We start from the raw sequence: 21,248 nt of genomic DNA on the forward strand, positions 1-21,248 counted from the left end.
AAAAATAAAATAATGCATTGGCTTAATGTCAATAGACCTATTCCCAATGGCCGTAGAAGTAGAGTCCTGATGGTGCGTAGAACTCCCTGGGTGGGCCCAACAAGGAAAACCAATCCTGGGGATTGTATAGTTGTAACCTTTGACGATCCACACACGGCACAGCATATATGTTTGTGGCCCTGCAGTGAAGGGTCCTCTGTCATTCCTAGGCCACTGTCCTTTTTTTATCCCCTACGCCCCATATACAATCAAACGGATAACTGGTCACTAGTTCACCACCAATCAAGGAGAAGCCGCCCTATTAATCGTGTGGATTCCTTTTCACACTGGAATGGCTTCCCAACTTCAAACAGATTTGGAGGCCTGGAGGAAGTAGATTGACTCTCCAGGCACCCTGGTTTCCATCCAGTGCGAAATGTATTGCCATTGCAAGTTCATGGGCCTTGCGAATCCCCTCGCGTGTGCACTGATCCCCTAGTTATTGATCATTCTTTTGGCCTAGCAAGAACACCATATAGTCCACTCCCAGAGGGGGGGTTGATAGTTGCGAGCGGTGTAGATCCAGCTGACCTGACCGCTCTAGGTGATTTTTACCCACAAGGTAGGGATGATCAGTTGGCACCTTCCCACATTCTATCCATGTTACCCACCCAGGCTACCTTAACAGTGGGAATACTGCCTGAGGAAACCATGGCTCTCAAAATTCCTCAAAATGAGCCCTTAGAAAGGCTACCTTTAGTGGCTGTGCCCATTCCATCCGCACCCATTCACTCTCCTAGTCAGTCTACCATAGATGTACCCCTGCTAAAGATTGTAAGCTGGAATGTGGCAGGGCTAGCTCGCAACCTTGATAACCCAGAATGGAAGGTGTTCTTAGAGCCCTATAACATCTGTATTCTGCAAGAAACCTGGTCTCAGGAACCAAAACATAGAGTAGGCTTTACAACCTACTTTGTTCCAGCTCTCCAACAAAGTGGCTCTAAGGGTCGCCCGTCTGGCGGCCTTCTAATATGGGTCAGCATTGCTCTGGGTCTAAAAGTGAGCCAAAGGTCCACCCAATCTCCTGACCTCCAGAGGATCTCAATACACTGCCATGGGGGAAGACGTTAGATGTTTTCAATCTTTATTTGAGGGGCGCTAGGAGCGGGACATCAAGCCTACCATCGACAGGTCTAAGCAACGACCTAGCTGCTTGCAAGATCGACTCTTATGTTCTTCTTGCAGGCGACTTTAACTGTTGTTTTGAACCACTGGCAAAGGAGGATATTTTGGATTCTTTTGATGAGGACACAAGAAGAGGAATCCCGATTCTGACCCTCGACCCGATTCCAAAATGGACACAAAGTGCGATAGACATCAATGCACTTTGCATGGAACACAACCTGAGATCAACAAATGGTCGATCAAAATCGGATCTTATGGGTGCTCATACTTACAACAGGACGGGCCACACCTCCAGAATTGACTTTATCATGTTGAACTATAATCTCTGGCCTTTCCATCTAGACATGGAGGTTATAGCGTCTTGTGATAGTGATCATAACCCCCTTTGCCTAACCCTCACTTCCCTTTGGCAGATGAAGAAGCAAGATAAGCCTTTCCAAATCTGGAAATCATCCCATGAAATTGCTCCGTCTAATTGTGGCAGGCGTCTGAAGTGGGCAAAAGTCAAAGCAGACGAGGCAAGGCTGGCGCAAGCCGGGACCATCTTGTCTGTGGTGGAGCCTCGGCTTAACGCTTCAAGTCCATCTAGTATAAAAGTTTTACCATTATTTACAGAGACCATAGCAGCATTGAGTGAACTGTTTATCATTCCCCAATCCAAGGCCAGGGTTGTACCCAAAAGTGCCTCCAAGGCTAGAGACAAATGGTATTCCTCTAAATGCCGAGCTGCTAAGGGGGAGCTCATTTCTGCAGTAAAGAACAGGGATTCAGCCACTATTAGATCCGCAAGGAAATTCTACAAAAAAACGGTGGCTGAGGCGAAGGAGGCTTATGAATATCATTTCTGGTGTGACCTAACTGAGGCAAGTAGCAGGAAGGACTCAAAGGGGTTTTGGGATCTTCTAAGAGCAAGGAATAAGCCCATTGACCAGCAAATAACTTGTAACATCCCTGGTGACGCTTGGTTTGTTCACTTCTCCAAGCTATATTCTGCTACACTGGGGTCATCTCCTTTATGTCCAGGTTTTTTGTCCAGCCCAATAGCTAATCCCCTTGCCATCGATGGCCCCTTCACTAGCCAGGAAGTTGAAAGGGCAATTGGGGGTATCGTCTCCAATAAGGCTCCAGGTCCTGATGGGATCCCAGGTGATCTACTGAAATCCTACCAGGCAGTGTGGAGCAGATTAATTGCTTCACTTCTAAACGAGGCTCTGCTAGGAGGCTCTTTTCCTGACTCTTGGAGGGGCGCTGAAGTTGTGCCAATTTTTAAGAAAGGCAGCAGGGACGACCCAGCCAACTATCGCCCTATCAGTTTGTTGGATTCAACCCAGAAGGTTGCGGGCAAAGTGGTACTGGGTAGGATTTTGCAGTGGGCTGATGAGGAAAAGATCCTGTCCGACTTTCAGGCAGGTTTTAGAACAGGGACAGGCACCATCGAGCAGACATTCCGCCTTCTAATGCTGTATTGGAAAGTGGTGGTGCTGGGTGGGGGCACTTTGTATCTAGTCTTTATAGACTTGCGAACTGCCTTCGACCTGGTCCCACGGGCACTACTATGGAATGTCCTTGATGGATTAGGTCTACCCCCCTACTTGCTGTTCTTGCTTAGATAATTCCATGAAGACAATTTCGCCCAGATCAGATGAGGTGTTCAGGGAGAAAAAACATCTCGTATCCCTGTAGATAGGGGCGTCCGCAGGGGTGTGTGCTTGCCCCCACTCTGTTCTCTCTTTATGTTAACGGAGTGGTGGAGCATCTCCTGCAACATCCTGCGGATGCACCTACCCTGGCGGGAAGAAAAGTCCCAACGCTCCTGTTTGCGGACAACACCCTCCTGATCTCGAAATCCCCAACGGGCATTCAGAAATTGCTTTCTAGCTTCAAATCCTTATGTGACACCAAGGGTTTGGCTATAAATATAGGCAAGACCAAATTCCTTGTCCTTAACCCCCCCAAGAAACCCGTTGCCCCTCCTGTCTTAGACTCTATCCCCCTTGAAAGAGTCAAAGAATTTGATTACCTGGGAATACGTCTTTGCGATACCATGAGTTGGAAGGCACACCACCAAAAGGTGTTTCTGACTCATAAAAGGGTCACAGGAGCCTTGCTCAAGGAACAACGAGCCTCATCCTTAAAACCAATTGGGGCACTGCTAGATATCTATAGAGCAAGGGTTGTAAGCGCAGCTCTGTACGGCGCAGAACTGGGGGGCACGCAGAGAGTTGATACCCTGGCCCATCTTGAAAACAACTTTCATAAAGATCTGATGAGGCTACCCCACAGCACTCCTACAATCCCCCTCCTGTTAGATACAGGCACCCGCCCAATTTGTGAACAAGCGAAATTGCGCCCCCTGCTACTCTGGTCCCGGATATGGAATGTCCCAGAATTGTGTAGTTACGCCGACGCCCTAAAAGATCTGTTGTCCCTTCCAGGTTGCAACAAGGTATCCTGGCTTAGGGAGGTCAAACGACTGCTCTATGAGTTGGGTTTAGGAGACGCTTGGGTTAACAAAACAGCACCGCCCAAACAGCTCCTAAAGAAGGCCTATTGGTTATGGGTAAATAATAAGAGAATGAGTAAATCCAACCATTGCAAATCTGTCGCCCAGTTTTTGCTAGTTAAAGAGCTCCCCCACAGGGAACCTTATCTGGACTTAATTCATAACTCTGGAGACAGAGCACTGTATTTTAAATTTAGGGTGGGTGTACTCCCCTTAGGACTGCTAACTTCCTCATGGAACCCTCCACTACAAACGGTTCCGTATTGTCCGTTCTGCGTTTCAAGGGTTGAGTCTGTCGCCCACCTGTTGTTTGAGTGCAATGTCTATGCAGCTCCTAGATCGAAATGGCTAAAGCCCTTGTGTAGGAGCCTGGGAACAAGATCACACCTAGAAGCCCTACGTATATTGCGCTCAGATGCCCGCCCATTTTTTGCATGCTGTATGGCAAAAATTTTAGGCTGGGCATGGCGCATAAGAACCTCAAGGAAGCTGTTGATCCAGTAATGTGCTCCCTGTTGAACTGTATCTCATACTGGCGTATATATGTTGAAGGATATCTTATATTTGCACACTTATGTCTTACTGTTTTTATTATGATTCCCTACAGTATTTTATATTATGTATCCTTGTAATCAGGGGCGTAACAAACGCCCCCGCAGACCCCGCAGTGCGGGGGGGCCTCACTCTCTACAGTTAATGAAGGGGCCCCCAGGGGCCCCCGGCCCCCTCAGCTCTTCTGAGAGCTGTGAGAGAGGTCTGCGCTGAAGCAAGCCTCTCTCTCTCTCTGCATCTGAAGCAGGTGCAGCCTGCTCGGAGCCCTTCGCCCCCTCCCTCTGAATGAAGAGAAACAAAGTATCAATATACATTGTTTCTCTTCAGTCAGAGCCAGAGGCAGTCCCAGAAAGAGGATGGGGGCCCCAGAGACAGCAGTCTCCACTGCTCCTCTGAGGCAGCACAGAGCCCGGCCCCCACTCTCTCCTCTCGATAAACAATGCCCACCCCACAAGAGAAGAGAAGAGACAGGGACAAGGATGGGGTGCGGGGCCCCACAAGAGAAGAGAAGAGACAGGGACAGGCCCCCATCCGAGAAGAGACAGGGACAAGGATGGGGTGGGGGCCCCACAAGAAAAGAGAAGAGAAGAGACAGGGACAGGAAGAGACCGGGACAAGGATGGGGTGGGGGGCCCACAAGAGAAGAGAAGAGACAGGGACAGGAAGAGACAGGGACAAGGATGGGGTGGGGGGCCCACAAGAGAAGAGAAGAGAAGAGACAGGCCCCCATCCGAGAAGAGACAGGGACAAGGATGGGGTGGGGGGCCCACCCCACAAGAGAAGAGAAGAGAGGGTGATGGGCCCACCCCACAAGAGAAGAGACAGGGACAAGGATGGGGTGGGGGCCCCACAAGAGAAGAGAAGAGAAGAGACAGGGACAGGAAGAGACACGGACAAGGATGGGGTGGGGGGCCCACAAGAGAAGAGAAGAGAAGAAAAGAGAAGAGTAGAGACAGGGACAGGCCCCCATCCGAGAAGAGACAGGGACAAGGATGGGGTGGGGGCCCCACAAGAGAAGAGAGGAGAAGAGACAGGGACAGGCCCCCATCCGAGAAGAGACAGGGACAAGGATGGGGTGGGGGCCCACCCCACAAGAGAAGAGAAGAGAGGGTGGGGGGCCCACCCCACAAGAGAAGAGACAGGGACAAGAAGAGACAGGGACAAGGATGGGGTGGGGGGCCTACAAGAGAAGAGAAGAGACAGGGACAGGCCCCCATCCGAGAAGAGACAGGGACAAGGATGGGGTGGGGGCCCCCCAAGAGAAGAGAAGAGACAGGGACAGGCCCCCATCCGAGAAGAGACAGGGACAAGGATGGGGTGGGGGGCCCACCCCACAAGAGAAGAGAAGAGAGGGTGGGGGGCCCACCCCACAAGAGAAGAAAAGAGACAGGGACAAGAAGAGACAGGGACAAGGATGGGGTGGGGGGCCCACCCACAAGAGAAGAGAAGAGACAGAGACAAGGATGGGGTGGGGGGCCCACCCCACAAGAGAAGAGGAGAGAGGGTGGGTGGCCCACCCCACAAGAGACGAGAAGAGACAGGGACAAGAAGAGACAGGGACAAGGATGGGGTGGGGGGCCCACCCCACAAGAGAAGAGAAGAGACAGGGACAAGGATGGGGTGGGGGCCTCAGAGAGCAAGAGCAGGAGACAGCACAGAGCAGTGCTCGGGACCCTGACAAGGGTGGGAGTGGGGGCCCCCAGACAGAGTATTCTCCAAGGCAAAGCTCACATGAGAAAGGACAAGGCAGCAAAATGGTACCCTCAGGTAAGCACGCTTGTTAGAACACACCATGGGCCTCTGCAGGGAGAGGGAAAGGGGGCCAAGAAAGGTGCAAGGCAGAGGGGGAGAAGGATGCATGGTAGAGAAGGGTGCAAGGCAGAGGGGAGAAGGGTGCAAGGCAGAGAGGAGAAGGGTGCAAGGCAGAGAGGAGAAGGGTGCAAGGCAGAGGGGAGAAGGGTGCAAGGCAGAGGGGCGAAGGGTGCAAGGCAGAGGGGCGAAGGGTGCAAGGCAGAGGGGCGAAGGGTGCAAGGCAGAGGGGAGAAGGGTGCAAGGCGGAGAGGAGAAGGGTGCAAGGCAGAGAAGAGAAGGGTGCAAAGCAAAGAGGAGACGGGTGCAAGGAAGAGAGGAGAAGGGTGCAAGGTAGAGAAGGGTGCAAGGCGGAGGGGGAGAAGGGTGCAAGGTAGAGAGGAGAAGGGTGCAAGGCGGAGGGGAGAAGGTGCAAGGCGGAGGGGAGAAGGGTGCAAGGCAGATAGGAGAGGGGTGCAAGGCGGAGGGGAGAAGGGTGCAAGGCAGATAGGAGAAGGATGCAAGGCAGAGAAGAGAAGGGTGCAAGGCAAAGAGGAGAAGGGTGCAAGGCAGAGAAGAGAAGGGTGCAAGGCAAAGAGGAGAAGAGTGCAAGGCAAAGAGGAGAAGGGTGCAAGGAAGAGAGGAGAAGGGTGAAAGGTAGAGAAGGGTGCAAGGCAGAGAGGAGAAGGGTGCAAGGCAGAGAAGAGAAGGGTGCAAGGCAAAGAGGAGACGGGTGCAAGGAAGAGAGGAGAAGGGTGCAAGGTAGAGAAGGGTGCAAGGCGGAGGGGGAGAAGGGTGCCAGGTAGAGAGGAGAAGGGTGCAAGGCAAAGAGGAGAAGGGTGCAAGGCAAAGAGGAGAAGGGTGCAAGGCAGAGAAGAGAAGGGTGCAAGGCAGAGAAGAGAAGGGTGCAAGGCAAAGAGGAGAAGGGTGCAAGGCAAAGAGGAGAAGGGTGCAAGGAAGAGAGGAGAAGGGTGCAAGGTAGAGAAGGGTGCAAGGCAGAGGGGGAGAAGGGTGCAAGGTAGAGAGGAGAAGGGTGCAAGGCGGAGGGGAGAAGGGTGCAAGGCAGATAGGAGAAGGGTGCAAGGCGGAGGGGAGAAGGGTGCAAGGCAGATAGGAGATGGGTGCAAGGCGGAGGGGAGAAGGGTGCAAGGTGGAGAAGGGTGCAAGGCAGAGGGGGAGAAGGGTGCATGGCAGATGGGAGAAAGGTGAAAGGCAGAGGGGAGAAGGGTGCAAGGTAGAGGGGAGAAGGGTACAAGGTAAAGGGGAGAAGGGTGCAAGGCAGAGGGGAGAAGGGTGCAAGGCAGAGGGGAGAAGGGTGCAAGGCAGAGGGGAGAAGTGTGCAAGGCAGAGGGGAGAAGGGTGCAAGGGAGAGAGGAGAAGGGTGCAAGGTAGAGAAGGGTGCAAGGCAGAGGGGGAGAAGGGTGCACGGCAGAGGGGGAGAAGGGTGCAAGGTGGAGGGGAGAAGGGTGCAAGGTGAAGGGGAGAAGGGTGCAAGGCGGAGGGGAGAAGGGTGCAAGGGAGAGAGGAGAAGGGTGCAAGGTAGAGAAGGGTGCAAGGCAGAGGGGAGAAGGGTGCATGGCAGATGGGAGAAGGGTGAAAGGCAGAGGGGAGAAGGGTGCAAGGTAGAGGGGAGAAGGGTGCAAGGTAGAGGGGAGAAGGGTGCAAGGTAGAGGGGAGAAGGGTGCAAGGCAGAGGGGAGAAGTGTGCAAGGCAGAGAAGAGAAGGGTGCAAGGCAAAGAGGAGAAGGGTGCAAGGCAAAGAGGAGAAGGGTGCAAGGAAGAGAGGAGAAGGGTGGAAGGTAGAGAAGGGTGCAAGGCGGAGGGGGAGAAGGGTGCAAGGTAGAGGGGAGAAGGGTGCAAGGCAGAGAGGAGAAGGGTGCAAGGCGGAGGGGGAAGGGTGCAAGGCAGAGGGGAGAAGGGTGCAAGGCAGAGGGGAGAAGGGTGCAAGGTGGAGGGGAGAAGGGTGCAAGGCAGAGGGGAGAAGGGTGCAAGGCAGAGGGGAGAAGGGTGCAAGGCAGAGGGGAGAAGGGTGCAAGGCGGAGGGGAGAAGGGTGCAAGGCGGAGGGGGAGAAGGGTGCATGGCAGATGGGAGAAGGGTGAAAGGCAGAGGGGAGAAGGGTGCAAGGAAGAGAGGAGAAGGGTGCAAGGTAGAGAAGGGTGCAAGGCGGAGGGGGAGAAGGGTGCAAGGCAGAGCTGAGAAGGGTGCAAGGCAGAGGTGAGAAGGGTGCAAGGCAGAGAGGAGAAGGGTGCAAGGCAAAGGGGAGAAGGGTACAAGGCAAAGGGGAGATGGGTGCAAGGCAGAGGGGAAAAGGGTGCAAGGCAGAGGGGAGAAGGATGCAGGGTAGAGAAGACTGCAAGGCGGCGGGGGAGAAGGGTGCAAGGCAGAGGGGGAGAAGGGTGCAAGGCAGAGAGGGGAAGGATGCAAGGTAGAGAAGGGTGCAAGGCAGAGAGGAGAAGGTTGCAAGGCGGAGGGGGAGAAGGGTGCAAAGCAGTGGGGGAGAAGGGTGCAAGGCGGAGGGGGAGAAGGGTGCAAGGCAGAGGGGAGAAGGGTGCAAGGCAGAGGGGAGAAGGTGCAAGGCAGAGGGGAGAAGGGTGCAGGGCAGAGGGGAGAATGGTGTAAGGAAGAGGGAAGGGTGCAAGGTAGAGAAGGGTGCAAGGCAGAGGGGGGAAGGGGTGCAAGGCAGAGAGGAGAAGGATGAAAGTTAGAGAAGGGTGCAAGGCAGAGAGGAGAAGGGTGCAAGGCAGAGGGGAGAAGGGTGCAAGGCAGAGGGGAGAATGGTGCAAGGTAGAAAAGGGTGCAAGGCGGAGGTGGACTAGGGTACAAGGGGAAGGGGAGAAGGGTGCAAGAGGGAGGGCAAGAAGGGTGCAAGGCAGAGGGGAGAAGGGTGCAAGGGGGATGGTGATGAAGTTAAAAATGTGCCCCCCCTGGAAACATTTCTGCAGACACCCATGGGACGCACACTACTTTGTGAGGGAGAGTGGGAGAGAGTGGAGAGAGAGAGAGTGGAGAGAAACAGTGGAGAGAGAGAGTGGCTAGAGAGAGAGAGAGAGTGGAGAGAGACGGTGGAGACAGAGTAGACAGTGGAGAGAGAGTGGAGATAGACAGTGGAGAGACCGAGAGTGGAGAGAGAGTGGAGAGAGCATGGAGAGACACTGGAGAGAGTGGAGAGACCGAGAGTGGAGAGAGAGAGAGAGAGTAGAGAGAGAGAGAGTGGAGAGAGCATGGCGAGACAGTGGAGAGAGAGAGAGTGGAGAGAGAGTGGAGAGAGAGAGAGTGGAGAGAGAGTGGAGAGAGAGTGGAGAGAGAGAGAGAGAGTGGAGAGAGAGATAGAGTGGAGAGAGAGATAGAGTGGAGAGAGAGTTAGAGTGGAGAGAGAGAGTAGAGAGAGCGAGTGGAGAGAGCGAGTGGAGAGAGCGAGTGGAGAGAGCGAGTGGAGAGAGCGAGTGGAGAGAGCGAGTGGAGAGAGAGAGTGGAGAGAGAGAGTGAGTGGAAAGAGAGAGAAAGAGTGGAGAGAGAGAGTGGAGAGAGAATGGAGAGTAGAGAGAGACAGTGGAGAGAGAGACCGTGGAGAGAGAGACAGTGGAGAGAGAGACAGTGGAGAGAGAGTGAGTGGAGAGAGAGTGAGTGGAGAGAGAGTGAGTGGAGAGAGAGTGGAGAGAGAGAGAGTGGAGAGAGAGAGTGGAGAGAGAGAGTGGAGAGAGTAGAGAGGGATAGAGGGTGGAGAGAGTGGAGGGAGACAGTGGAGAGAGAGTGAGTGGAGAGAGAGTGAGTGGAGAGAGAGTGGAGCGAGAGAGTGGAGCGAGAGAGTGGAGCGAGAGAGTGGAGCGAGAGAGTGGAGAGAGAGAGTGGAGCGAGAGAGTGGAGAGAGAGAGTGGAGAGAGTAGAGAGAGAGAGAAGGGAGAGAGGGTGGAGAGAGAGAGAGTGGAGGGAGACAGTGGAGGGAGACAGTGGAGAGAGAGAGACAGAGGAGAGACCGTGGAGATTGAGACAGTAGAGATAGAGTGGACAGAGTTGAGAGAGCGAATGGAGAGAGTGGAGAGAGAGTAGAAACTGACTGACGGACTCAGAGACTGAATACTGACTGACCGAGAGACTGACTGACTGAGAAACTGACTGAGAGAGAGAGTGACTGACTGACAGAGAGAGAGAGACTGATTGAGAGTGAGCCTGACTGACAGAGACTGGCTGAGGTAGAGAGAAACTGAGAGAGAGACTGAGAGAGAGAGGCAGAGAGACTGACTGACAGAGAGATAGACTGATTGACTCTGAGAGAGACTGACTGACAGAGAGAGAGACTGCCTGAGAGAGACTGCCTGAGAGAGACTGACTGAGAGAGAGACTGACTGAGAGACTGACTGACTGAGAGACTGACTGACTGAGAGACTGACTGAGAGAGAGACTGACTGAGAGAGAGACTGACTGAGAGAGAGACTGACTGAGAGAGAGACTGACTGAGAGAGAGACTGACAGAGAGAGAGACTGACAGAGAGAGACTGACAGAGAGAGAGACTGACAGAGAGAGAGACTGACAGAGAGAGAGACTGACAGAGAGAGAGACTGACTGGGTGAGAGACTGACAGACTGACTGACTGACAGACTGACTGACTGACAGAGAGAGAGACTGACTGACTGGGGTAGAGAGAGAATGACTGACTGAGAGAGACTGACTGACTGGGAGAGAGAGAGACTGACTGGGAGAGAGAGAGACTGATTGACTGACTGAGAGAGAGACTGACTGACTGACTGACTGAGAGAGAGACTGACTGACTGAGAGAGAGACTGACTGACTGACAGAGACAGACAGAGAGAGAAAGAGACTGAGATACTGACAGAGAAAGAGAGACTGACCAACAGAGAGAGACTGACTGACAGAGACTGACTGATAGAGAGACTCACAGAGAGACTGACTGACCGAGAGAGAGACTGAGACTCTGACAGAGAGAGAGACTGACTGACAGAGAGAGAGACTGACTAAGAGAGACTGACAGAGAGACTGACAGAGAGAGACTGACTGACAGAGAGAGAGCGAGAGACTGACTGACTGAGAGAGACTGACTGAGAGAGACTGAATGACAGTGAGTGATAGACTGACTGACAGAGAGACTGACTGATAGAGAGAGACTGAGTGGCTGACAGACTGACAGTGAGAGAGAGAGAGAGAGAGAGAGAGAGAGACTGACTGACAGAGAGAGTGACTGACTAAGAGAGACTGAATGACAGAGAGAGATAGACTGACTGACTGAAAGAGAGATACTGACTGACAGAGAGAGAGACTGTGATGGAATTGGGGTCAAAGTGTGTATGAAGCTATGCAATGCCTCTTAAGATTGCTATTGTCTAATAAAAATTAAAATGTATTATCAAAATGTGCTCTTTGTGGTTACATCTGCTTTTGAAATGCTGCATTGAAGCTTTGTCCAATCTCTTAAAACGGAAACGAGAAGGAGCAGTGGATGCACTTTTATCAAAACTAAACGATGAGTGGGCCCGATGTTGTATATCATGACAGGAGTCTGCATCAGGAAACCCACCTAAAATTGGGCAAACTTTCCCGGCCTACTCATGGCAGGGACCCTGTAATGAATGGACCACCACCTATGATAGCCTGCGGGCAGACTAAGCCCAACCTTTGACTCCACCATCCAGTGTTACTTATAACGGCTGTATTGGTGACAGTGGCATAACAATCGCCCGCATCCCCTGCAGTATGGCGGGTCGCTGCCCTGAGAGCTCTAGACTGGCACGGAGAATGGGAGGGGGGCCTCTCCATGTAGTTTGCAGGGGGGCCCCCTCATGTTTCGTTACGCCACTGCTTGTATTGTTTTTACTTGATGTTTTGTATTGCTTTTATGATATGTACCGTATCGAAATAAAGCTATTACTAATAATAGAACCAAAACTTTGCTATTGAAATTGCACATTGTTATCTCTATGCCTCAAATTCCCCGGAATATTGATGCAACTCTGACATTCCTGGAACTGAAATAATATCTATATAGCTGATATTACTGGAGTTTTAACATACCTCACTCCCTTCGCTGATAATAGCAACTACCGCCTCTTTTCATGAGTATACACACTCTGGTTCTGATATAGATTCATAACTGTTTCTTGATCTATAACGTTGATTAGGATGATGTAGTTCACACTGATACCAATGAATCACTTTCCTTCCATACATAGCTCTTAATTTAAGTACTACAAATACATTGTGAAAATATCAACCGTCAACAAAGAAAATGAGGGTCCTCCCCATTCTTAACATAGCTTGTACTCTGTTGTACACCATAATATAGGTTATACTCCTTCACAGTTGTCTTCAAAACAGTACTTTAAGCACTTCAAGTTTCTTTCCAAACTATGATTACATTCCCGGAAACACTTCTCTGTTTTCAGCTTCAACTTCTAACATGCTTCCAAAAAGTGAACAAACTATCCCCTAGATTTTCACAAGTCTGGGCAGCAATATCCTAGCAGCACCTGTAGAATATCTTGATTGCCTACAATAGGCATTCTGGACCGTGAAGAAACTTACACCCAGCATCTATAAAATTACCACCACCATTTCCAAAGATCTCAAGAGTTCTGTGGTTCATGGGAAATGTAGTTTTCTTAATCTGTATTCGGGTGCGCATGTGTAGTGTATCATCCACAGGTGTGCACTATTGGCAAGCAGCACTAGCATTCTGAATACACTGCAAGCCTTTCCTTCCTGTGAACAACCATAGCACTTGTGAGAAGTAGTATTGCACTTGTGTGCCCGTGGATCATGGAAAGATAAATTTGTACCACAAGCCATGACAATGGTATACAGCTGTAAATGAGGGGCAGTTGGCTATTTAAGCAAAAAATGAATACATCTAGTTACAAGGGCCCTAAAAGTGTCAAGAAGGCTTTAAGGACTGGAGGCCAGAAATGCCAATCAGTGTAATCTACTAGGTGGAAGACATGCCAACCTACTACTACATTGTGGAAACTGGAAGATAGTCTGCTCTCACTGACATTTTGTGGGATACACAGAATCCCCCAAATTGTTTTGCTGTTTCTCCAATACCTTTTGATTTGTAACCTCCAGATTTATAATGTAAAGAAGTGCCAAAATATTGCTCATTCTTATGAGAATGTAGCAGTGTGCCGTATTCTTTGTGAATGTCTGTAATGCAACAAGTAGAGAATTGGCAGCAGAAAGCCCTTCCCCATCCTAATAAATATGCATCTGATTCTGATATTAAATCTATGTTAAAATTAAATAGTTCTCTTTCTTTCTAAGTATCTAGAGGGTTTATCCCCCGGAAAACTTATTCCTTGGTTTCTAGATCTTTGGGATGTAGCTTGAATAAGAAAGGTTTTTCTTCAAATATCGAATTTTTAGTCTTTGAAATTATCTATAGTTGGGAGGCCTGTAAAGCCCTGGTATTTTTGCTAATTGGTTCAGTATATTATGGGGTTGGGAGATAATCAGAGGTATTCACAAAGGTAACTTACACTTGTGAGTAATTGGCACGTCTAATTTACTCTTACACTTGTGAGTAACTTTATTGCTTTTTTTTAACACACTTTATTGATTTTCTTGATTTCACAAGTCATACATTATGTTAGGTACTTTGGTAGGCACAATAGCAGTATTTTATCATGCATAACGTCTGGTGTAAGCCTCAGTATTGCAGTGTTTGCAAGCTTTTCGCACCATATTTTACAATATATTGTACAGAAACCGTAGTTAGGTGATAACAAGGTAGTAACAGGATACTCTTACAAGTGCATTCAGAACAACTTCAACAATTACGAAACCCCCTCCCTCCGTTCTCTGGCTCCGCTTTCGATAAAGCCTTTGGTGCCCAGTTCCATCCTGGTTCCTCCTTCTATTTATGTTGGCGTAATTATTATGTTGTTTGCGTATGGCAGCGTTACACATATAGCAATCTCGGGTCAAAATCGTGCCATCGGGGGACTGTTTGTGATTGTTCCTCTATATGTCATTTACTACCGAGACAGGTGAATGCTCTAGTGCTTTAAATGCCTCCAGCATCAAGTCCCAGTCCATTGAAATTAAGGTTTTGCGCAACCCTCTGGCCTCTTTCTGCCTAGCGCAGTGCTCCCTGCACTGCCCCATCATACCACTTCCCCATGCCACAGATACATTGATGGGACCCTTGCCAATTTCCACCTCAAGGTTATTGCATACTTTGCAAGGAGAAGTGCTAGGTCAGCAATCCCGGAGTGCACCTTCCACAATTTTGATCGCCGATGCATCCCAAGTATGCAGTTTCCAACGATCTCCTCTGTTGGAATGTCCATCACCGTTCTGGTGCTCTGGAAGTCATCTGTCTAGAACTCCGCCAGCGCAGGGCAGGACCACAACATGTGCAGGATGTCAGCATCCTCCACCTTGCATCTGGGGCAGTATTGCTGTGTGCGCGGGAACATACGCTGCAATCGGTGTGGAGTGAGATCAGCTCTGTGGAGGATCATATGCTGGATACATTTAAATTTGGCATTGCGTGATACCTTTTTAGGGTATTCTTTCAGGACGGTCCATTCTCTGTCAGTCAGATCCCTTTTTGTAGGTCCACAGACCATCTGTTACGCAAATCAGTGAATGAGATCCCAGAGTGTGCCCGAATAACTTTGTAGAGCCATTTTTAGGTCTCGCCTGTCGATGCGCATGCGCATCGAGCTTGCGAGACTATGGGGGCTTAACCACTCTTTAACTGACTTGCAAGGAATCGTGGCGATTCCTTGCAGTGCCCGTGACTTTTAAGCTCAATGCGCATGCGCATTGAGCTTAAAAGCGCGTGCACATCAGTTCCCTCAGCCGCACTCCAGGCCCCCGCTCCGCCCCCTCCCCTGCCCGCCGTGTCGCATTTCTCCTCCCTCTCCCCTTATCTGCCGTCCCTTCGTCTGTTCCCTCTCCCCGCTCCGCCCCCTCCCCTGCCCGCCGTGTCGCATGTCGATGCGCATGCGCATCGAGCTTGCGAGACTATGGGGGCTTAACCACTCTTTAACTGACTTGCAAGGAATCGTGGCGATTCCTTGCAGTGCCCGTGACTTTTAAGCTCAATGCGCATGCGCATTGAGCTTAAAAGCGCGTGCACATCAGTTCCCTCAGCCGCACTCCAGGCCCCCGCTCCGCCCCCTCCCCTGCCCGCCGTGTCGCATTTCTCCTCCCCCTCCCCTTATCTGCCGTCCCTTCGTCTGTTCCCTCTCCCCGCTCCGCCCCCTCCCCTGCCCGCCGTGTCGCATTTCTCCTCCCCCCTCCCCTTATCTGCCTTCCCTCCGTCTGTTCCCTCTCCCCGCTCCGCCCCCTCCCCTGCCCGCCGTGTCGCATTTTTTTTTTTAAATCCCCACTTCCACCCTACCCCCCAGCAATGCCAACACTGACGCCGTGCTCGGTGTTTCTCTTGTTTTTACACTGTATTTAATTTGAGCTCTCTTCAGGGGCTCTGCTCATTCTTGGGCTTTTAGTGCCAAGCCACCCTGTCCTTGCCCGGATGTCTCAATACCTTTTCTGTCATTAAATCTCTGGTTTTATAGCTGTAACTATAATTGGGTGCTCACCACCCCCGTCTGCATTACAATTTAACCAATGAAGTCCTCCATCAGCTTTGCCCGCCCCTAAATGTCACCAAGTCACCAATGTACCGCACTGCCCCTCATCCAGACTGGAGCCACATCTACCACCTACTCCCAAAATCACACAACCCCCACAATTTTGAATTTCGAGGATTCTGGCAGAACCATTGCCCTCACCAATGGCAGCCCCAAGCTTGGTGGGGATCCATGTCTTCAGCAAACAGTCTGTCCCGTCCTCGGCGTCCCAGTACCCCATCTTCAACGCTGCAAGGGCACACAGCGGCAAATCTCGCAGCTGGGAGTCTGGTTCATGGATGGAACTAAAGGACGAGTGAGGGTGAAGGTTAACGAAGCGGCCATCTTGAAAGGGAGCCATCGTGTTTGTGTGCAACGTTAAAACCAACACGCGTCACCTGAGCGCGGATTGGCTCAAAGCTTATGGCTTGAACGCATGTACTTTTGTTGCCATAATAAAATACCAAGTTTGATTTTAAGTATTTCAATAATAAAATATTGTATTGAGTAATGTTCGCATATATTTGCAGAGCATGTCTTAAAAAATATTTTTTTGATTTTGTACAAAATGATGAACTCAAACGTTATTATGATATTAAAAAACATTCATGCTTTTTCTCGTCCTGAATTTTACTGCGCAGTGCGCCAAAGAATTATAAACGTGTAAAGATGGATTCTGCTTTTTCACGGTATGAGAGCAGACGGCCCCTCGCAGTCTAGCCTGGCTCTGCCTGTGCAGCGGCGGAGCGCCCTGCCCATGCGCACCGCCTTTGTTGGTCTGGTGTACTCGATGCTTTCGGAGTAACCGGAAATCGGCGGTCTTTAAAGAGATACTCCAAAAGTTCCTGCTCGGGTATCACTGTAATTTTTTCAATATAGGTATCGGAAGCCTTACCGATTGGATGCCTGCCTCGTCCTCAAGAAGTAAGTCCCGCTTCTGGCCGCCTGAGTGGACCCATAGACTTTAATGGAGGCTCACACCTGGCCAGGTCCTCTGGATCTATAAGCTTGCATGTAGGTCCACATCTGGCAAGCCCAAATGGCAATATGAAGCTCAGCTAGGCTTAAAGGGTGTTTCATTCCTAGCATGACCCAGTGGATGTATATGTTTCTAAGGGTGTTTCACGCCTGACAAATCATAAATGGAATCCCATCTATCACAAGCTGACGTTGTATACACCCATGGACTTAACGTGAGTCTCTGAGCTGTGCATAAAGACACAAGTCCTAAATTACATCCGTAAGAGGGAGTAAAATGCAACTACATGTGCATGTGTGCCACTAAGTACACAAGCTACAAAAAATCACTTATATAGCACATGTATAAAGTACGGTTATCAAGTGTGGCTAGCTGACATTTTAGTCTGCTTTCAGAACACATACTGCTGGATTAACCACAAACCAGTGGACAATGATTTCCATGCCAAAAAAGACAATGAGGTCCAGCCACCTACCACTTCATCTGGTACGACACTATCCGAACAACATGGATGTCGACAGCAGTGTGAATCCACCTTACAGAATGCAAAAACGAAAACGAAATTTTACAGAAACCGAAGCGGATATCCTAATTCGCTACGTGATGGAGCACTATCCAGCGCTACACAACAACCAAGGACATAATTTAAACGTTAGGGCCAAGCAGGCCATGTGGCAGCAGGTAACAGACCAGGTCAATGCCATGGGTGTTGAGCGCCGCACTGTTACTGATATCAAACATGTGTGTGTGGCTCTGTGTGTGTAGGTGCAAATGCAATGTTCTTGGATTGTCGTCACAATAAAATACACTGAACATAATCTTCACAAAAGTTATTTACAAACGTTTAAGCTATTGCCATTATAAATTACAATAGCTTTTATTTAAGTATTAATTATTTACAAAATTAAAAGCCATTGTTATTTGTAATATCAATACATCTAAGTCACGTAAATACAACACACATTGCATTACAAATGCTATAGGTGTCACATTTGCAAAAGTTAAAACTATTGACATTGTAACTGACAAAGCTATTAATTTTGCTACTTTCAAAACCAACACATAAATAAAAAAAAGTGTCATTTACAATACCAATAGCTCAAACTTTCCTATGCGAGACCTATTGCATTTCCAATGCTTGTTTGAGATGCCGCCCCTCACCCATTAGATACATTGCTTGTGCCATGTCGGAGGGACGGTCGGAAGCAGAAGCGAGGAGGCCATATAGGATTAATATTGTGGCATTTATTGACGTCAAACAGCACAGCTCAATAATGACAAAGACTTCTATGTCAGGATGAACATAAAGGTTAGGGAATAAGCCTGTTACAGCACAGGATTTCGTGGTGAAGATTGTCCCTTCAGGTGTCTTGATTGGAGGTCAACCTTCTGGAATGTCCAAAGAATCTTCTAGTGCTTCTGAGGGTGCAGGTAGGGTACCGGAGCGTACTCCAAATGAGAATAAGAAAAAGGCAACGGTCAGTAATGTTGCCCTACACTGATCTGTTAACCAACACCATGCCACGTGAAAGCGGAGCGGAAAACGGTGAGGGTTTCAGGGGTATAAATAAACAAAATGAGGCCATAAACAAAGTTGGTATTGACTCAGTCAATTTGTAGCTCAAATACACGCAGTGCGTGGTCAGTAATGCACGTGATTGAGGCGGGGAGGGTTTTTAAGGTCAGAAACGTTTGTGCAGGAGAAAAGTTGAGATTTAGTCAAAAAGAGCAACCATCACCGTTACAGTTCTCCCAGTGTCCCCTTCACCCGATTCCCCGTGATACCCCTGTCCCGCCATGTACTGCTAGGAGCTGCAACTCTCCTGAGTTGTGGCGGCTAGTGCGTCCTCCAGGATCCACCACTTTTCCTTCCAGGTGTCAGGAGCCTCCGGGTCCTCGTCTTCGCCCTCTTCCAGTCTGCTGGCAGCGTCGCTCTTCTGCAGTGTTTCGGCTTCCCTCGCATTTGTCCCATGTTCCTGCCCCGGAAACTCTCCAGCTGACACACCGGTCGTCTCCTTTCTTTGTCTTTTCTGCCTGCCGTGACCCCTGTCGGCCGTTGTTGAATGGAGGGATTGGGTATACGCCCCGCCTCCCTCGGGACGGACTACTTCCGGGTCAGTTCCTTCGCTCTGTGAAACAAGGGAGAAGTCGTCCATTATTTCTGCAGTCTCGAATACCTCCCCGTCTTCATAAAGGTACGGTATCCACACTGGTTTTACTGGGTTTCTGGCATCAGGGTTGGATCCGCACTTAGGGGCTCCCTCACATGCCATTTCATATGGACCCAATGCCTCTTAACGTACGCGGTTAGTACTGCACGTGTCATATAAAGATTGCCCAAGACCCCATTTTCCCTGGCAAATTTCTCGTGATCCATGAGAACCCCGGCACTCAAGAGTGCTCCTACTGTAGTGACTCCTACCTCAGACCAGCTGCGGGTATTCCGGTATGTAATGAGACCTGTGGATTTAGGGATACCTAGTAGCGGTGTGTTGTTTGAGTATGGGGTACGCTAGCTCGTGTACTGTAGTGCTTTCCTCCAGTATACCAGTGCTGTGCGCAAATGTGTCAGAGCATGGGGAACCCGAGAACGAAGCAGCAGGAGTGTTAGTAGGAACCCGCGATTGAGATCCTGGGCTGTACATCCCAGTTCATGCAGGTTACGTCCTGCAAGCCATAACTGTAGTTGGCTTGCATAGCAATAGGCACGGATTCCAGGGGCTCCCAGTCCCCCTTTGTCTGTCTCCAGCTGCAGTTTGGCAAGACCCACCTGCCAAAGGTCATTCCCCCAGATCAAGTCAGATATTAGTGTCTCAAGTGCTTTGAATATAGGTGCAGGGATTACCACTGGGAGCTTTGTAAAAACGTATAGTACTCTTGGGAGAACCACCATTTTGGAGATCGCTACCCGACCCATTACAGATAGCGGTAGCGTGATCCGAAAGGTCGCCTGGGATCGGAGCGCTCTGATCACTCTGGTCAGGTTGCCCTCTATAAGGTCTTGCAGGTCTCTGTATATGTTGATGACTAAATATATGAATGTGGGCTGCGGTCCAAATTGCAACATGTCTGGGAGTGTGCCAGGGTGAAAGAAGAAGGCTTGCAATTTAGCCTCATTGATGGCCAAGCACGAGACCAGTTCAAATTATCTAAAGATGTCTGGAATCGGCCCTAGGTCGTTGGGTAGATCTTTGGTGTGTGCAATTATATCATCAGCATATGTTGATAGCACATCCGTGGCGTTGCCCAGTCTGATCCCTATTTGCTCTGCGTCTGCCCGCAGCTTGATGGCCAGGGGCTCTAGAGCGAGCACAAAAAGCAGGAGTGATAGTGGGCACCCTTGGTGGGTCCCTCTGCCTATTGGGTATGGGCGCAATATGTGATTCCTGATGCAGGCCCGCGCCGTGGGCGCCGTGTACATCAATTGTACCAACTTCAGATATTCCAGAGGTATTCCAAATGTCCCCAGTGACCTGACCATGTGCAACGTCCTGAATGTCTCAGGATCGTTAACAGACAAGATAATGAGGACGCAGCAACTTGTGTACGTTTAGTTACTTTAATGTTGGCAAAATAAATACAATAAGTCAACAAAAGGAATAGTCACTGGAATCCTCCAGTCTTTCTACGTTACCAACCCACAGCACGGATGGTCCTAACCGTCCTCTGCAAATACGCCGGTCCCGGCGTATGCCAACAGAGGGCAGATTATGCAATGGCCGAAAATGCCAATCGATATGCTGTGAGGGGCACGAAGAGCGAGTGGGAGAACAGAGGAGTCAGGGAAACACCCAGCCGCGGTCTCTACCTGAAGGGAGCAGCCGCTCAACCTCTTCCTCGTACTGCACCGGGACGCGGAGTCACCTCCTGGTGCTGCGTCACCGATGCCCAAATCAAAGTATGGTGATGGGATCGAGAGCAGCCGCTCGATCGATCCTGGGGACCTCCTAGACTGTAACGCGGCAAACACCTCCCGGTGTGCGTCACAACTGGTAGTCTCTGAATCTCGGGTCGGGCTGGGATCTACGGCTCCTACCAGCGCAAGTACTACGCCGCCTGGACTCAGCCGAGTCAAGGCAAAGCTCAATGGATGTCCGGTAGAGCTTCCGGGTCAGAAACAGGTTGAACTTGGCAAGACACGGCCCAGGGAGTAACGACTCGACCTACCTCCGTTCTTGCCGGGCTGGAGCTACCACTCCGGAATGCTGCTCTTCACGAAGCGGGAATGTCGGTGTAACTCAATATCCGACAGCGTTCTTTCTCCAGGTTCCTCCTTTTATAGGGCGTGTTTCCTTGAGTCATGTAACGGCTCTCCCGTTTACATAACATCTCAACCGCTAAGCATCCTGGGAGTCGTAGTCCGTTTCCGCTGGTTACTGGTTTTCCCCCCGCATGACGGGAATTGTTGACAGTACATCCTCCCTCTCTCAGCGGCTCCCCACGGGGCCTGCGCTGGAAGGAAAACGTCGATGAAACAATGAGACCAAGCGCGGAGCATGAACCCCTTCAGCAGGTTCCCATGATTGCTCCTCCGGGCCATAGCCTTTCCACGCCACCAGATACCACAGCTTGCCCCTACGCCATTTGGACGCCAGTATGCCTGATACTTCATACTCCACCTCCGACTCCACGCATACCGGCCTAGGTGTCCCAAACTGCCTGGAGGTTGCTGGT

The sequence above is a fragment of the Lissotriton vulgaris genome, chromosome 3_1 (assembly GCF_964263255.1).
Source record: "Lissotriton vulgaris chromosome 3_1, aLisVul1.2, whole genome shotgun sequence".
In the NCBI taxonomy this organism is placed as follows: Eukaryota; Metazoa; Chordata; class Amphibia; order Caudata; family Salamandridae; genus Lissotriton; species Lissotriton vulgaris.